This window comes from Aedes aegypti, chromosome 2, assembly GCF_002204515.2.
Source record: "Aedes aegypti strain LVP_AGWG chromosome 2, AaegL5.0 Primary Assembly, whole genome shotgun sequence".
Taxonomy (NCBI): domain Eukaryota; kingdom Metazoa; phylum Arthropoda; class Insecta; order Diptera; family Culicidae; genus Aedes; species Aedes aegypti.
Genome location: NC_035108.1, coordinates 427,124,012 through 427,139,048, shown reverse-complemented (window position 1 = coordinate 427,139,048; position 15,037 = coordinate 427,124,012). Strand labels below are relative to the sequence as shown.

Sequence of the window (15,037 nt, the reverse complement as noted above, 5' to 3'; positions counted from 1 at the left end):
GACCGTTATTATCAGAAAAAAATCTCCATCAATTCTGTGCTCACCAGTAGTTTTCCATAGCTAAGCTGCATGTCTGGGCAAAATTTTAAAAAATCGTTGGGCCCGTTTTGAAGCTACGCCCTTTTCATTGTATAAGTCTACTAATTCAAAGGAAATCTGAGATATTCTAACGAATTTTCATTGGCCCATGATTATCAGAAGAAATATTCTATCAAAATTTGGTTCAAATCTAGTTTGTTTAGTTATTTGCAAGCTCTTGGTGGAGTTTTAAATGAGAAAATAGACAAAATTTGGAGTTACGCCCTTTTTGAGGTGTAATCTTTGAAAACACTAATTTTAAATAGAATAATTTGGCATTCTAATAGCGTTGAGCATGTTCAATTGTTTCCAATGGCACATTGCACTAACATGCCACAAAAGTCTTTTACTATCAATTGATTTTTCATAGTCTCAAGTGTGTCAAAGCATTACGGAGCTAATTTCATCATGTAATCAAATTAGTTCTAGTAGCACAATATTCTGGCTAGGTTGGTGAACCCATGTACTCACGATTCAGGTTTTTTCACGTGCTACTGATTGCTACCTGTTGTATATCGAAGCGAAGCATACGTCAAGAAGTACTATACGAGTTGAGTTTTCGGTTATGGGTAGCAGTGTATGGATTAAAATAAAATTAATGACGTAGAGAGCATCGATACAAAATGGAAGAAAATAATGCAAAGTTTAAAAAATCCGTTATTATTTTGTTTAATGGAATTCAAAATCGTAGCATTTACAGAGCTTAATTTTAAATGTTTGGCTTTGTCAGTTTGAAAAACTTTGTGTAGCTTCCAAGGTATGTTTTTTTTTTCGTTTGTGAAGGGTTGTAGCAGCTGGTGAGTCTTTACTTTACAAGCACAGTTCGTGATCGAAAAAAACAAATTACATATACATATTCCGTTTGTGTAGAATTCAAACTATATTGTGGTAGGTAGACTATCAGGTAATCAAAAGGTCCACAGAACAATTTACGATTTTCCGTTAACCAAAACTGGAAGTTACGTACCCAAGTAACCAGTAAGCACGATAATGCGGCACGGTAACAGCATTATATGCGCATATATTTCTCGGGGATACGACTGTGATGATTATGTTGTAGGTTATGGCCTTCAGTCTATTATGCTCAAAAACGGATTTTACGTTTTCATCCGACGTTTCGGACACATTTATTGTGCCTTTTTCAAGGAGTCTGTGGACAATGAACATTTTATGTTGTGTTTATGTTTGATTATGATGAGTTCACTTACTAACTGTGTTCCGTTTTCTCGTTAACATGCCCACAGCATAGGCAGCATAAGTCAACATACAGAATCTACAAGCAAGAGTCAGATAAAAATATAAACTAACAGGCGAACAGGGAGTGTTGGAGCTCTTTTATCGTCTCGGTTACTTACTTTGCCCGTTCTGGTCTTAACACGGGCGTAGAATCCGAAAAACGATCCGGGTCGCAGAACTACGATAAAGTTGCCTGTTTATCGCCACTTTTATTCTTATTGTGTGGACTCTTGCTGTGTTGATTCTGTTTGTGTCGTGTGTCTTATCTGTCTATTGGCTTCACTACACTTAAGTGTGTGCAATACGCCGGCATATGTGTTGCTCAAATTGTCTGTATCAGTGCGCTTATTGACTGTGTTGTGTGTGTTTATAATATGGCATGTTTCCAGTATGTGTAAATTCTGTTTCTTAAAACTAGAATCCACTATTTGTGTGCGATCGAACGCAAAAGTATGATGGCTGGCAGCGGAGTGATCTAGCAGCGCTGTTCGTTCTCGAAGTTGTGCTACCTCCAGGTCCTCCGTCGTCTTGCCTTCTTCCCACATGCTTTGTAGCTTGTTGGAACAGGAGCGGTGACTGGCAATCCTCGTTTGCAGCTTGTTTGTCGTCATACCTACGTAACACGCTGGGCAGTCTGCGCATGGGATGCTGTAGATGACGTTTGACTTGTTGTTTTTATCCTCCACATCTTTTACCGGCGGTAGAAGATGTAGACGACTTGATCTTGGCGGTGCCCAAAGACAAAGTTGAAGAGGTGAGAAGAATGTTCAACGAATACCACGACAGAATCCAGTTTACTGTAGAAGAGGAGAACGACCGGAAAATTCCGTTCCTAGACTTGCTTTTGGTTCGACAAACCGACCAAACAGTTAAGACTGAATGGTACATGAAGCCAATCGCCTCAGGAAGGTTTCTGAACTACCATTCCGCACACAGTTTCAAACTGAAAGTAAACGTGGCGACCAACTTCATTCATCGAGTCAAAACCTTCTCCACCAACATTGACCCGAACACAGCACGTGGCATCATTCGCTCCCAACTAAAATTGAACGATTATCCCCCCACAATCATCAACCGCCTCATCGATCGATCGAGAGAACGACGGGTCAACACCACCAAAAACGATGACGTCACGACCCCAGAAACAACCGTTTATCGATCAATGGTACATATCGGACAATTATCGGGAAAAATTCAAAAATTACTGAAAAAGGATTATCCGAATGTTACCATCAGTTCGAAAAATGCTAAAGCGGTAGGAAACATTTTACCGCCGGTAAAAGATGTGGAGGATAAAAACAACAAGTCAAACGTCATCTACAGCATCCCATGCGCAGACTGCCCAGCGTGTTACGTAGGTATGACGACAAACAAGCTGCAAACGAGGATTGCCAGTCACCGCTCCTGTTCCAACAAGCTACAAAGCATGTGGGAAGAAGGCAAGACGACGGAGGACCTGGAGGTAGCACAACTTCGAGAACGAACAGCGCTGCTAGATCACTCCGCTGCCAGCCATCATACTTTTGCGTTCGATCGCACACAAATAGTGGATTCTAGTTTTAAGAAACAGAATTTACACATACTGGAAACATGCCATATTATAAACACACACAACACAGTCAATAAGCGCACTGATACAGACAATTTGAGCAACACATATGCCGGCGTATTGCACACACTTAAGTGTAGTGAAGCCAATAGACAGATAAGACACACGACACAAACAGAATCAACACAGCAAGAGTCCACACAATAAGAATAAAAGTGGCGATAAACAGGCAACTTTATCGTAGTTCTGCGGATCGTTTTTCGGATTCTACACCCGTGTTAAGACCAGAACGGGCAAAGTAAGTAACCGAGACGATAAAAGTGCTCCAACACTCCCTGTTCGCCTGTTAGTTTATATTTTTATCTGACTCTTGCTTGTAGATTCTGTATGTTGACTTATGCTGCCTATGCTGTGGGCATGTTAACGAGAAAACGGAACACAGTTAGTAAGTGAACTCAACATAATCAAACATAAACACAACATAAAATGTTCATTGTCCACAGACTCCTTGAAAAAGGCACAATAAATGTGTCCGAAACGTCGGATGAAAACGTAAAATCCGTTTTTGAGCATAATAGACTGAAGGCCATAACCTACAACATATGCGCATATAGGGTAATCATTTGATGCTTGTCAGTTTTATATACGCATATAATGCTATTATAATGCCAGAAAAGGCGAAATAGCGTGCCATTATAATGCGAAGATATAACCGTGCTTCTCGGCATCACTAGTGCTGATATAAGACCACGTGAGAAACGTCAGTTGTTTCGCCAGGTTTTTCGGGCGAATATTTTGTGCTTTCGCGTACGCAGCCAGAGAGCTTTCGCGTATGCGGCCAAGCAGCTGGTACACGAGGTAAATAAATAAATGGATGAAAACGGAAACCTCGAATAGTATGCAAAATGTAATAAAATGATTGAGATAGTACTTCTCCGTATCAGACTTATTCATTTTGGTGGTTTTCATCCTTTTGAGGACTTGAAATTGCCACATATTGATCCTTGTTTTATGATGATGAAATTGCTTATTTTGCGTCTCGAACCTGCGACTCCTGTATTGTTGAGTTGTTGAAGTTCTGCTCCTTTGCTCCTTCGCCCACATAAGATGAATAGTATTGGAAAGAAAAGTGACCAATTTAAACCACCACTTTTCCCCGTCATAAAACCTGCAATTGTAGTAGTGAGAAGACTTATGTTTGACTCCCTCTCACCACTATATGTAAACACAAAGCACGTGCTATATCTGTCAAAACACTGGATGGCATTTAAACAGGCCCTGTATACGAATATAGAGCCAATATAGTGCTTATTTAATGCCCGTATGCATCAGGCTTAGAAGCATTAATGATGCTGTAATAGGGTTTCTATGCAGCGGAAGTGCTGTTATAAGGTGTGTAAGCATTTGTGATACTATTACAATGCATGTACGCATTTATGATGCTGATTAAGGGCTTATTATTAGTGCTAATGGTTACTTGGGTATCGATGAACAACTGTGTTTTATCATAATCAATATATCTTTTTTGAAATAATATCCTTTTACTTTGAATTCCATTTCCCCGAATACATGAAGACGATCACCGCGAGTTCCAGTTCCCAGAATGGAATTACTTCGAATTCCATTATCACGGGACAATGTAATTCAAGGTAATAATATATTTGGAACAATAGCATTCAGTTATGTTTTTAAATCAATTACACAAAATAATAACGCATATTTCATACTTCCCTTAAGCGTATTTCACGTACTGAGGCATGCTCTTTACGAGTTAGCTTGAAAATGAGTTAATTGATTTATATAATTCTTTCACTATTGTATTTATCCAGGGCTCTTATGTGTTTGTGTAATCGAAAAGACCGGAAAACCCAAAGGAAAAATTGTAGATTTGTGCAAATTCTAAATGTAGAAATGATCACAAACGATCACAAAAGTATTGACAGTGGTCTAGAGTCCTATAGTTTGACCAATAGTTCAGTACTCAGCGATTGAAGATTAACTTCGAGGGAATTCCAAAGTTTGCCGGAACAGCCGAAGGGGTAGCTAGTTGGGCTATAACAATATTTTTTGAGTAATAATAATGTCACAAAAATGGCTCCATAATGCCTTACAGCGCTTAAGCTTTTGAAAAATTAATTAATTGTCAAAGACTTTGGCGACATGTAAGTGCAATGTGTCATTAAAATAAACTGAACATGCTTATCGGTATTAGAATGCCAAATTAATCTATTTGAAATTAGTGTTTTCAATGGTTACACCTCAGAAAGGGAGTAACTTCAAATTTCGTTTATTTTCTCATTCAAAACTCCACCAATAGGTTATAAATTACTAAACAAATCAATTTTGAACCAAATTTTGATAGTATATTTCTTCTGATAATCACAGCCAATGAAAATCCGTTAGAATATCTCAGATTTCCATTGAATTAGTAGACTTATACAATGAAAAGGGCGTAACTTCAAAACGGGCCCTACGATTTATTTGAAAGTTTGCCCAGACATGCAGCTTAGCTATAGAAAACGACTGGTGAGCACAAATTTCATGGAGATTTTTTTCTGATAATAACGGTCAGGGGAGCACCGTGAAATGGTCTTTACATCTTTAACAAACAAACCTTAATTTCGGAAGTTATATTCATAATCTGAGCCTAGAGATTCAACAAGTGTCCTTGTCCAGGACATCATCAACGTCCTTGATGGAGAGCAACATATATTATTTGTAATAACACTGTTCGACAAAAAAAAATTTTTTGATGGGTCAGGGACGCGTTTATATAGGTCTTAAAGTGCAAGAAAAGTGTAGAAAGAGGCCGTTTTCAAATGATTTGCAGCAGCCTTGGATTATTTTTTGACAAAGTTTGAAATTTTTGTATTTTTAATCACAAAATGTATAATGTATAAATGTATAATAAGCAAAATATCAATATATTTTCAAATTCAATTATTCAACCATTGAATTTGTCAAATCAATATTTTTTAGCACTAGATCGCTTCAGAGAAACGTGCACCATTTCAGAAGAATATTGGCATCATTTTTATATATGAATTTGGAATGTTAACGATCATTAAACAAGCATGCTCCATATAAATACTACTTTTTTTCTATTTCTCACATCTGATTCATTATATAATAATTATTATAGGTTCAAGAAGACGCTTTATAAGGATTTGATTCTTAGCTCTATTAGATAAAGCAATGAGCAATGCAATTCAGTAACATTTGATTTCAACAAGGATACGACTACGGAAAATTGATGTTTCTATTATGTTTATATGGGCAGATTGGCCTAACAAACTCTCAGCAGAAATACAAAATTTATATAGGTTGGACACTGACATGTAAGTGGTCTTACATGCGCTAGCTGATTTATCAGGAGACGATGTCTGCAAAAAATGTGATAACATTGTTATTTGCGATTTCTTAATATTTCGATAGGTACTCATTAGGAATAGCTTACTTATCGTGAGATTCATTTTCATCAGAATATCCCTAGAAAAATTACAGAATAACATAAAATAGGAACAAATAATTTAGTAATCAACATTGTCACATTTTTTGCGAAAGCCGCTCAGGCAGACATGAGTTCTTTTTGATTTAGTTTGTGCATAATACTAATCATTTGTGAAAACTTATTCAGTGGTAACATGCCTGCTTCTTACTTGTAAGATGAAACAATTTCTGGTTAAACCATTTCCGATTTTTTTTTTATTTTTTTGGTTCTACATTTCAAATATTTTTCGGTAATTTTAATCAAACTTTCAGTTTGGATATTCAGAATAAATTTCTCAAATAATAAATAAATGAATAAAACACTTGTTTTTCTATGTCTTCCTGTTTAAAGAAAGAAAAGCAGAAATTACATGAAGTTTCGCAAAATTGATTATCATAAATGTGAGGATGAATTGCTTCTTCACTTAATCGAAAAGCATTTTTACTCGTTTAGAGGATATCGGAATGGGGGTTCATAAATGGACACGTTTGGCCTTAAATAGAAAACGAGTTTAAAATTAACCTTAATGGTCGACTTCTTTATGTTTCCAATATGCTTACTACTAAACTCATTTGAAGAAAACAACACATTGAACAAGAAACTAACGCTACATTTGAAAGTTTGATTAAAATTGCCGAAAAAAAATGTAAAATGTAGAACCAAAGAAAAATCGGAAATGGTTTAACCAGAAATTGTTTCATCTTACAAGTAAAAAGCAGGCATGTTACCACTTAATCAGTTTTCAAAAATGATTAGTATTGTGCACAAACTGAATCAAAAAGAGCTCATGCCTGCCTGTCCAACCTAATATGGTATCTCTAATTAAACTTCGTAAACGGTCTTCCATACTAATGTATTCACAAGGCCGAATATTGTCTCTAAATTAAAAAAAAAAATCAATCAAAACATCAATTTCTATGGTTTTGCTTACTAACTTGAGCTGAAAACATTACATATACGATAGTGGGGCCTTCCTTAGCCGACTGGCCTTCTTGGCCTTTGCAAATAATCTTTCAAAAAAACCCATTCACAAGGCCAAATATTGTCTATAAATCCAAAAATAAACAACCAAACCATCACTTTCTTCGATTTTGCTCAGGAGTTTGAGCTGAGTATGCTACATATACGATAGTATGCGCAACCCGGTCGATTTTCCTTCTTCATGATGCCATGTCGATAAAATGCACTGCACGCCCACGCTTCCAGGCGGCGCTCTACACCATACCTACACAGTAAAAAGTAAATTGGTATTGGTTGACGGTATTTTTAATATGTATAAATAATCGAACCAGGAGGCCCAGATAGCCGTAGCGATAAACGCACAGCTTATCCGCAATACCGAACTGAGGGTCGTGGGTTCGAATGCCATCGGTGGAGAATAAATATTTGAAATTTTCTCGACTTCCCAGGGCGTAGGACAGGTAAACGATTGCAAAAATGACCAATAGTTAATAACAGCATGGTGAGATGACCGAGGCGTATCGGCCGTAGCTCACATACGATAAACCAGGGTTCAAATCTCGGTCAATTGTTTACATCTTTACTGCTAGCCCCTATTATTTGTTGTTCTTATGCAACGGGACTGATGTCCATCCAAAATGACGTGATATTACATTTTAATTTTTGCTGTGTACAGCGCCATCACACAGTGAAGAGGACGAACGAAGCCGATTGCACGTGGAAAAGCTGGTAACCGTCGACGACGACGGTTTTTAGTTTCCACTTAGCTCCCATCGGGGTTGTGTGTTTTCGTGCGTTTTCCATTAGAACTTTTCCGTTTTTCCAGCAAGCACGGATGGTCCTGGTCGGAAGTCGACTCAGTTTTTGGCAACTAACAGTCCGTCGCTGGACAGTAGAGTGACCCAGTTCTTGGCTATTTGTTGGCAATGGACTTTGAGCGAACGAAAAAAAACTCGGTGGACTTGGCTGGGTTTGATGCCAAGATAAAGTCCGTATAATCAGAGGCTGATTGTTTTCCAATGACGGGAGACCGGTCGGAAGGACTTTTTATCCGCTATATCGATCGCTGGCTAATGAGGGATAATGGAAATCAAATCAGAGGCAGAGCTGAATCTATTAGATGGAGCGTTTGATATTGGATATGACTGTTATTGGACTAAATTTGATTATATTTGACATTCTCTTAGTTTTCAGCTTTGGGAAGCTTCTGTTGAAGCTTTGAGGTACTTCTGTTGAGGCATTGGAAAGATTCTGTTGGAGTCTTGGAAAGCTTCTATAGAAGCTTTCGGAAGCTTCTGTTGAAGCTTTGGGAAGCTTCTGTTGAACCTTGGGAATGCTTCTGTTGAAGCTTCAGGAAGCTTCTGTAGAAGCTTTAAAAAATCCGTAGCTTCCGTAGAAGCTTTGGAAAACTTCCATAGACACTTTTGGAAGCTTTCTTAGGAGCATTGAGGAGCTTTCGCAGAGGCTATGGGAAACTTCCGTAGATCCTTGGGAAAGCTTCTGTAGAAACTTTGGAACGCTTCTGTAGAAACTTTGGGGAGATTCTGTAGAAACTTTGAGAAGCTTTTGTTGAAGCTTTGGGAAGCTTCTGTTGAAGTTTTGGAATGCTTATGGTGATGCCTTGGGAAGCCTCTGATGAAGCATTGGGAGCTTCTGGTGAAGCTTAGAAAAAGTTCTGTTGAAGCTTCGGAAAGCTGCTACTGAAGCCTCGGGAAGCTTCTGTTGAACCTTGGGAATGCTTCTGTTGAAGCTTTAAAAATCCGTAGCTTGCGTAAAAGCTTTGGGAAACTTCCATAGAAACTTTTGGAAGCTTTCTTAGGAGCTTTGAGGAGCTTCTGCAGAAGCTATGGGAAACTTCCGTAGATCCGTAGCTTCGTTAGAAACTGTGAGAAGCTTTTGTTGAAGCTTTGGGAAGTTTCTGTTGAAGCTTTGGGAAGCTTATGTAGAAACTTTGAGAAGCTTCTGTTGAAGTTTTAGAGGGCTTATGGTGATGCTTTGGTAAGCTTCTGATGAAGCATTGGGAAGCTAGTGGTGAAGCTTAGGGAAGGTTCTGTTAAAGCTCTGGGAAGTTTCTAATGAAGCTTTGGGAAGCTTCTGTTGAAGCTTTGGAATGCTTCTGTTGAAGCTTTTGGAAGCTTCCGTAGAAGCTTTAAAATCATCCCGTAGAAGCTTAGAGAAGCTTCCGTAGAAGCTTTGGGAAACTTCCATTGAAACTTTTGGAAGCTTTCTTAGGAGCATTGAGGAGCTTCGATAGAAGCTATAAGAAACTTCCGTAGATGGTTGGGAAAGCTTCCCTAGAAGCTTGTGGAAGCTTTCAAAGAAGCTTTGGGAAGCTTCCGTAGAAACTTTGGTAAGCTTCTGTAGAAACTTTGGGGATCTTCTGTAGAAACTTTGAGAAGCTTCTGTTGAAGTTTTGAGATGCTTATAAAAAAAAGCTTCAGGAAAATTCTGGTGAAGCTTTGGGAAGCTTCTGGTGAAGCTTTGGGAAGCTTCTGGTGAAGCTTTGGGAAGCTTCTGGTGAAGCTTTGGGAAGCTTCTGGTGAAGCTTTGGGAAGCTTCTGGTGAAGCTTTGGGAAGCTTCTGGTGAAGCTTTGGGAAGCTTCTGGTGAAGCTTTGGGAAGCTTCTGGTGAAGCTTTGGGAAGCTTCTGGTGAAGCTTTGGGAAGCTTCTGGTGAAGCTTTGGGAAGCTTCTGGTGAAGCTTTGGGAAGCTTCTGGTGAAGCTTTGGGAAGCTTCTGGTGAAGCTTTGGGAAGCTTCTGGTGAAGCTTTGGGAAGCTTCTGGTGAAGCTTTGGGAAGCTTCTGGTGAAGCTTTGGGAAGCTTCTGGTGAAGCTTTGGGAAGCTTCTGGTGAAGCTTTGGGAAGCTTCTGGTGAAGCTTTGGGAGGCTTCTGGTGAAGTTTTGGAAAGCTTCTGGTAAAGCTTTGGGATGGTTCTAGTGAAGCTTTGGGAAGCTTCTAGTGCAGCTTTAGGAATCTTATGGTGAAGCTTTGGGAAGCTTCTGGTGAAGCTTTGGGAAGCTTCTGGTGAAGTTTTGGAAAGCTTCTGGTAAAGCTTTGGGAAGGTTCTGTTGAAGCTTCAAGAAGCTTTCGTTGAAGCTTTAGAACATCCCGTAGAAGCTTTGATAAACTTCCATAGAAACTTTTGGAAGCTTACTTAGAAGCGTTTGGGAGCTTCCGCAGAAGCTATAAGAAAATTCCATATATGCTTGGAGAAGCTTCCGTAGAAGCTTTAGGAAGCTTCTAAAGAAACTTTGGGAATCTTCTGTAGAAACTTCGGGGAGCTTCTGTTGAAACTTTGAGAAACTTCTGTTGAAGCTTTGGGAAGCTTCTGTTGAAACTTTGAGAAGCTTATGGTGAAGCTTTGGGAAGCTTCTGGTGAAGCTTTAGGAAGCTTCTGGTGAAGCTTTAGGAAGCTTCTGGTGAAGCTTTAGGAAGCTTCTGGTGAAGCTTTAGGAAGCTTCTGGTGAAGCTTTAGGAAGCTTTTGATGAAGCATTGGGAAGCTTCTGGTGAAGTTTTGGGAAGCTTCTAGTGAAGCCTTAGAAAGCTTCTGGTGAAGCTTTGTGAAGGTTCGGGTGAAGCTTTGGGAAGGTTCTGTTGAAGTTTTAAGAAGCTTCTGTTAAAACATTGGGAGTTTCTATTGAAGCTTTAAGGAAATCCTGTTAAAGCTTTGGGAAGCTTCTGTACAAGTTTTAGGAAGCTTTGGAAAGCCTTCACTTTGGAAGTCCTCCGGGCTTCGAGTTAGAATCCTTCGGGATTCAAGCCAGTAGTCATTCGGGCCTCGAGCCAGAAGTCATTCGAGCATCGAGCCAGAAGTCCTTCGGGCTTTGAGCCAGAAAATCTTATGTCTTCAAGCCAGAAGTTCTTCTGTCTTCGAGCTAGAAGTCCTCCGGGCTTTGACCCAGAAGTCCTCCGGGATTCAAGCCAGAAGTTCTCCGGGTTCCGAGCCAGAAGCCCTCCAGGCTTCGACTCAAAAATCCTTCAGGCTTCGAAGCAGAAGTCCTCCGGGCTACGACCCAGAAGTCCTCCGAGCATTGAGCTAGAAGTCTTTCGGGCTCCAAGCTAGAAGTCCTCCGAGCATCGAACACGAATTCCTTCGGACTTCGAACTAGAAGTCCTTCGAGTTTCGAGCCAGATGTCCTCCGGGATTCAAGCCAGAAGTCCTCCGGGTTTCGAGCTGAAAGTCCTCCAGGCTTCGATTCAGAAATCTTTCGGTCTTTGAACCAGCAGTCCTTCGAGCTTCGAACCAGAAGTCCTCCAAGCATCGAGCTAGAAGCCCTCCGGGCTCCAAGTTAGAATTCCATCGAGCATTGAGCATGAATTCCTTCGGACTTCGAGCTAGAAGTCCTTCGAGCCAGAAGTCCTTCAAGTCAGAAATCCTACGAGTTTCGAGCCAGAAGGTCTGTAGGCCTTGACCTAGAAGTCCTCCGGGCTTCGAGCCAGAAGTCCTTCGGGCTTTGAGCCAGAAGTTTTTCTGTCTTCGAGCTAGAAGTCCTCCGGGCTTTGACCCAGTAGGCCTTCCGGACTTCGAATACAAGTCCACCGGGTTTCGAACCAGGAGTCCTTCAGACGTTGAGCCAGAAGTCATCCGCTACGACCCAGAAGTCCTCCGAGCATCGAGCTAGAAGTCCTCCGTGATCCAAACTAGAAGTCCTTCGAGCATCGAGCATGAATTCCTTCGGACTTCGAGTTTCGAGCCAGAAGTCCTCCGGGCTTCGATTCAGAAATCCTTCGGGCTTCGAACCAGCAGTCCTTCGAGTCAGAAGTCCTACGGGTTTCGAGCCAGAAGGTCTCCAGGCCTTGACCCAGAAGTTCTCCGGGCTTCGAGTCAGAAGTCCTTTGAGATTCAAGCCAGAAGTCCTTCGAGCCAGAAGTTTTTCTGTCTTCGAGCTAGAAGTCCTCCGTGCTTCGAACCAGAAGTCCTGCGGCCTTCTAGCTAGAAGTTTTTCGGGCTTCGAGCCAGAAATCCTCTGATCCAGAAGTTTGCGTTCTAAGGTCAGTTGTAATACCATGATAAACCAGAAATATTATTTCGTATGTTTGTATTCAAGTCATAAATGAACCATACGGGTCTACGTAAGGTTGAATGTCAACCGATCATATCTATTCAATTGAAACTTCGAGCTTAAAAGCTTGTCAAATTAAGGCCTTGGATTTGAAACACAACAATTCGACAGAACATGCACACCTCATAGCCCATTTGACATGTCTACACCTAGTTTCTTCGAGCACAAGTACCAGTCATAAATCTTCACAAAAACTCCCAAACTCGTTGCTGTTATTGTGCATTATTGTATCGCAAGCGACAATCACTCTGTCTCTTCGATATCTAAAATACGACGAGTGACGTTTCATCCACCAGGCAAGTAAGAAAGCACACCGAAGCAACAAACCATGCACGGCAAGGAAACGTGGAAAATCTCCGAGGGGTGGCGAACGGAAAAGCTGAGCGGCGATGGGCGCCAAAGTATGAACCACTACCACCACCACAATAAAAACCATTCGCCATCAGTCCATGCTGGTCTGGGGCTGTCCGTCCATGCCGAGGCGCGTTTTACTTCCAACGAGAAAGAGCATGAAATAATCAATATACGTATTGCAGTATTTTATGATAAGCTCCAGCTCTTCGAGGCCCGGCAAGCAGCAAGACCCGTCCTGGGCCGCCGTAGAACAAGAGCCAAGAAATCCTTTACCTTCCTGGTTTCCTCTTTGTAACAAGGGGGAAGCCGCAAGTTGCACTTAATGATTACGTAATTAGGCCGCCGGATAATTATCGTGTTGTCGTTTGTCGCCGAGCCACGGAAAGTCAACTCAGCGGAATTGGAGCGTTGACGAGGAGGTGTTACTTCTTCCGGTCCCCACTGGAGAGGTTACACATGAGTAGTCGTCATTTGTCGTCTGGTTGCTGGTGGCAAGCTTCGTGCTTTATCGATCTCTTGTACGGACAGAAGCAAAACATCAAATGGATATTGATTATCTTCCACTCAGCTGGTAATTCTGTTTTACACACGTTCCGGAAAATTTGATTCATTAAAATTTTATCGAATCAACCTTCAATGCTCACTCCGATTGATGATGGTAATTAAATCCACATGGTCTAGCACTGTTGAAAATGTTGCCCCCAAAAGTAGGCAATGTGTAAGGGACGATGACTGCTCTCAGCGCTCACTAGATGGCGGTAATTAAATTGTTCACGTTTAACGTTGCATAGCTTCGCGTTTTTAAGATAGACCATCGGATGGTAATTCAATTTCTGTTACCTCCGGTCACCACTGCATGTCATCCCTAAACCGGTGCAACATACGGGAACGCACACTAAAATTTCAACTCACAAATACACACGCATGTCGAAACAAACGTCAGCATGTGTTTCGTTTTCTCGTTAGGTGTTTTCTTCTCAGGCTAGGAAGGGTAACGCACAAATCACTTAATTATTTCCCCACTGTCGTCATTTCCACTTTTCTTCCGTTACTCAACGAATACTCTTCTTATAGGTCTCGTCGCCCAATAAATCCAGTCGTTTGTTCTACAATGTGTCCTCCAAAACGGAATCAACAGTCACCTTCTTTCCATCCATTGACATCTATTTGCACACCACTTTATCGAACAAACTGTCCCCCGCACAAGGCCTTCTCCAACTTTATCGTTCCTTCGATAACTGGAACACGTCTCCGTCAATTACAACCAGAGCACATTCGTGATGACATTTGGAAAATTATTATTATTTCGGCACACTCCCCGAAAACAAACTGATAACACACAGGCGAATCGAAACAGCTCCAGTACTTCCACCACAGCATTACACTGAGGCAGCAAACGAAAAATTATTTATGCGACGACCGACGAACACGACCACATTCGGGCTCGCTTCCGTTCGGGTGTTCTTCGGTTTGCCCGTCCTGCAGTACAACACTCCACCGCCTTATTTCCACCTGCAGCCCCAAAACCTTTCCCCCTTCCAATGCCTTGATTTTGCACCTAGCCACCCCAAAGAATGCACTCCCGGATTTGCTAACAAATTTCTAGGCCCATCACTGACCTGCAAGACCGAATCTTCACCAAATAATCACCATCGAACAGATTTTTAACCGCCTGCAAGCACTCCCGAACTGCCTCGAGTTATGCAACTCGCAACGCACGACTTTCACCGACCGATTCAACGCTAATTGCAATCGAATTTCAGCTAGAAAACTCCGAAAATATCAGCTTGTAACTTCATCGAATAATTCTAGGTTGTCACACCGAAAAACTCCTGGCTCTGAAGCTGAACCCAGCTCCTGTCAGTGTCAAAATCCCACAACTGGCCCCAAAACAGGGCCAACACACGCACACCAGCGCATCCAACCATCGTGCGCCTGCATGGTAGGCAACACCAAAACATTGGCCCAACTGTCAAAATTCGGCTCCACGCGAACCCCAATCCAGCCCAGCATAATCGTTTCTCACGAGGCGACCCCCAGCCAGCCGAAACCGGCAATTGCTGACGTCGGCCGTGTGGTGGCGCTCGTGTACTAGGTCATCCCCTAGATGGCGGCCACAGATGACCGGGTAGACTGCCGAGGTTGGGGAACTGATTGGCAGCAATGGGGTGCTTCCAGTGGTCGTACGCGCACTGTAGTGGACGATGGCATAGGAGATTCCCCAACCTGCTGGAAGAGGGCACGAGTGTGCGCACTGAACAATCCAGGGGATTTCCAGAGGCATTGTTTCCCCTCGCGGAGCTGTCA

The 15,037-nt window shown here is 41.6% G+C and overlaps 1 protein-coding gene across 6 annotated transcripts in view; it reads right to left on the bottom strand.

Moving 5' to 3' along the window:
* The window catches only part of LOC5578840 (voltage-dependent L-type calcium channel subunit beta-1), a 483,469-nt gene extending 468,912 nt beyond the window's left edge, over positions 1 to 14,557 (bottom strand). For 3 of the 6 annotated variants that reach the window (XM_021847630.1, XM_021847610.1, XM_021847627.1), the window contains exon 1: positions 14,350 to 14,557. The gene's annotated coding sequence lies outside the window, so the exon portion shown is untranslated. Of the gene's footprint in view, positions 1 to 13,570; positions 14,215 to 14,349 lie in introns of those variants that run through there. The other 3 variants (XM_021847620.1, XM_021847619.1, XM_021847611.1) reach the window with 3 other exon arrangements.
* Positions 14,558 to 15,037: the final 480 nt, after the last annotated feature.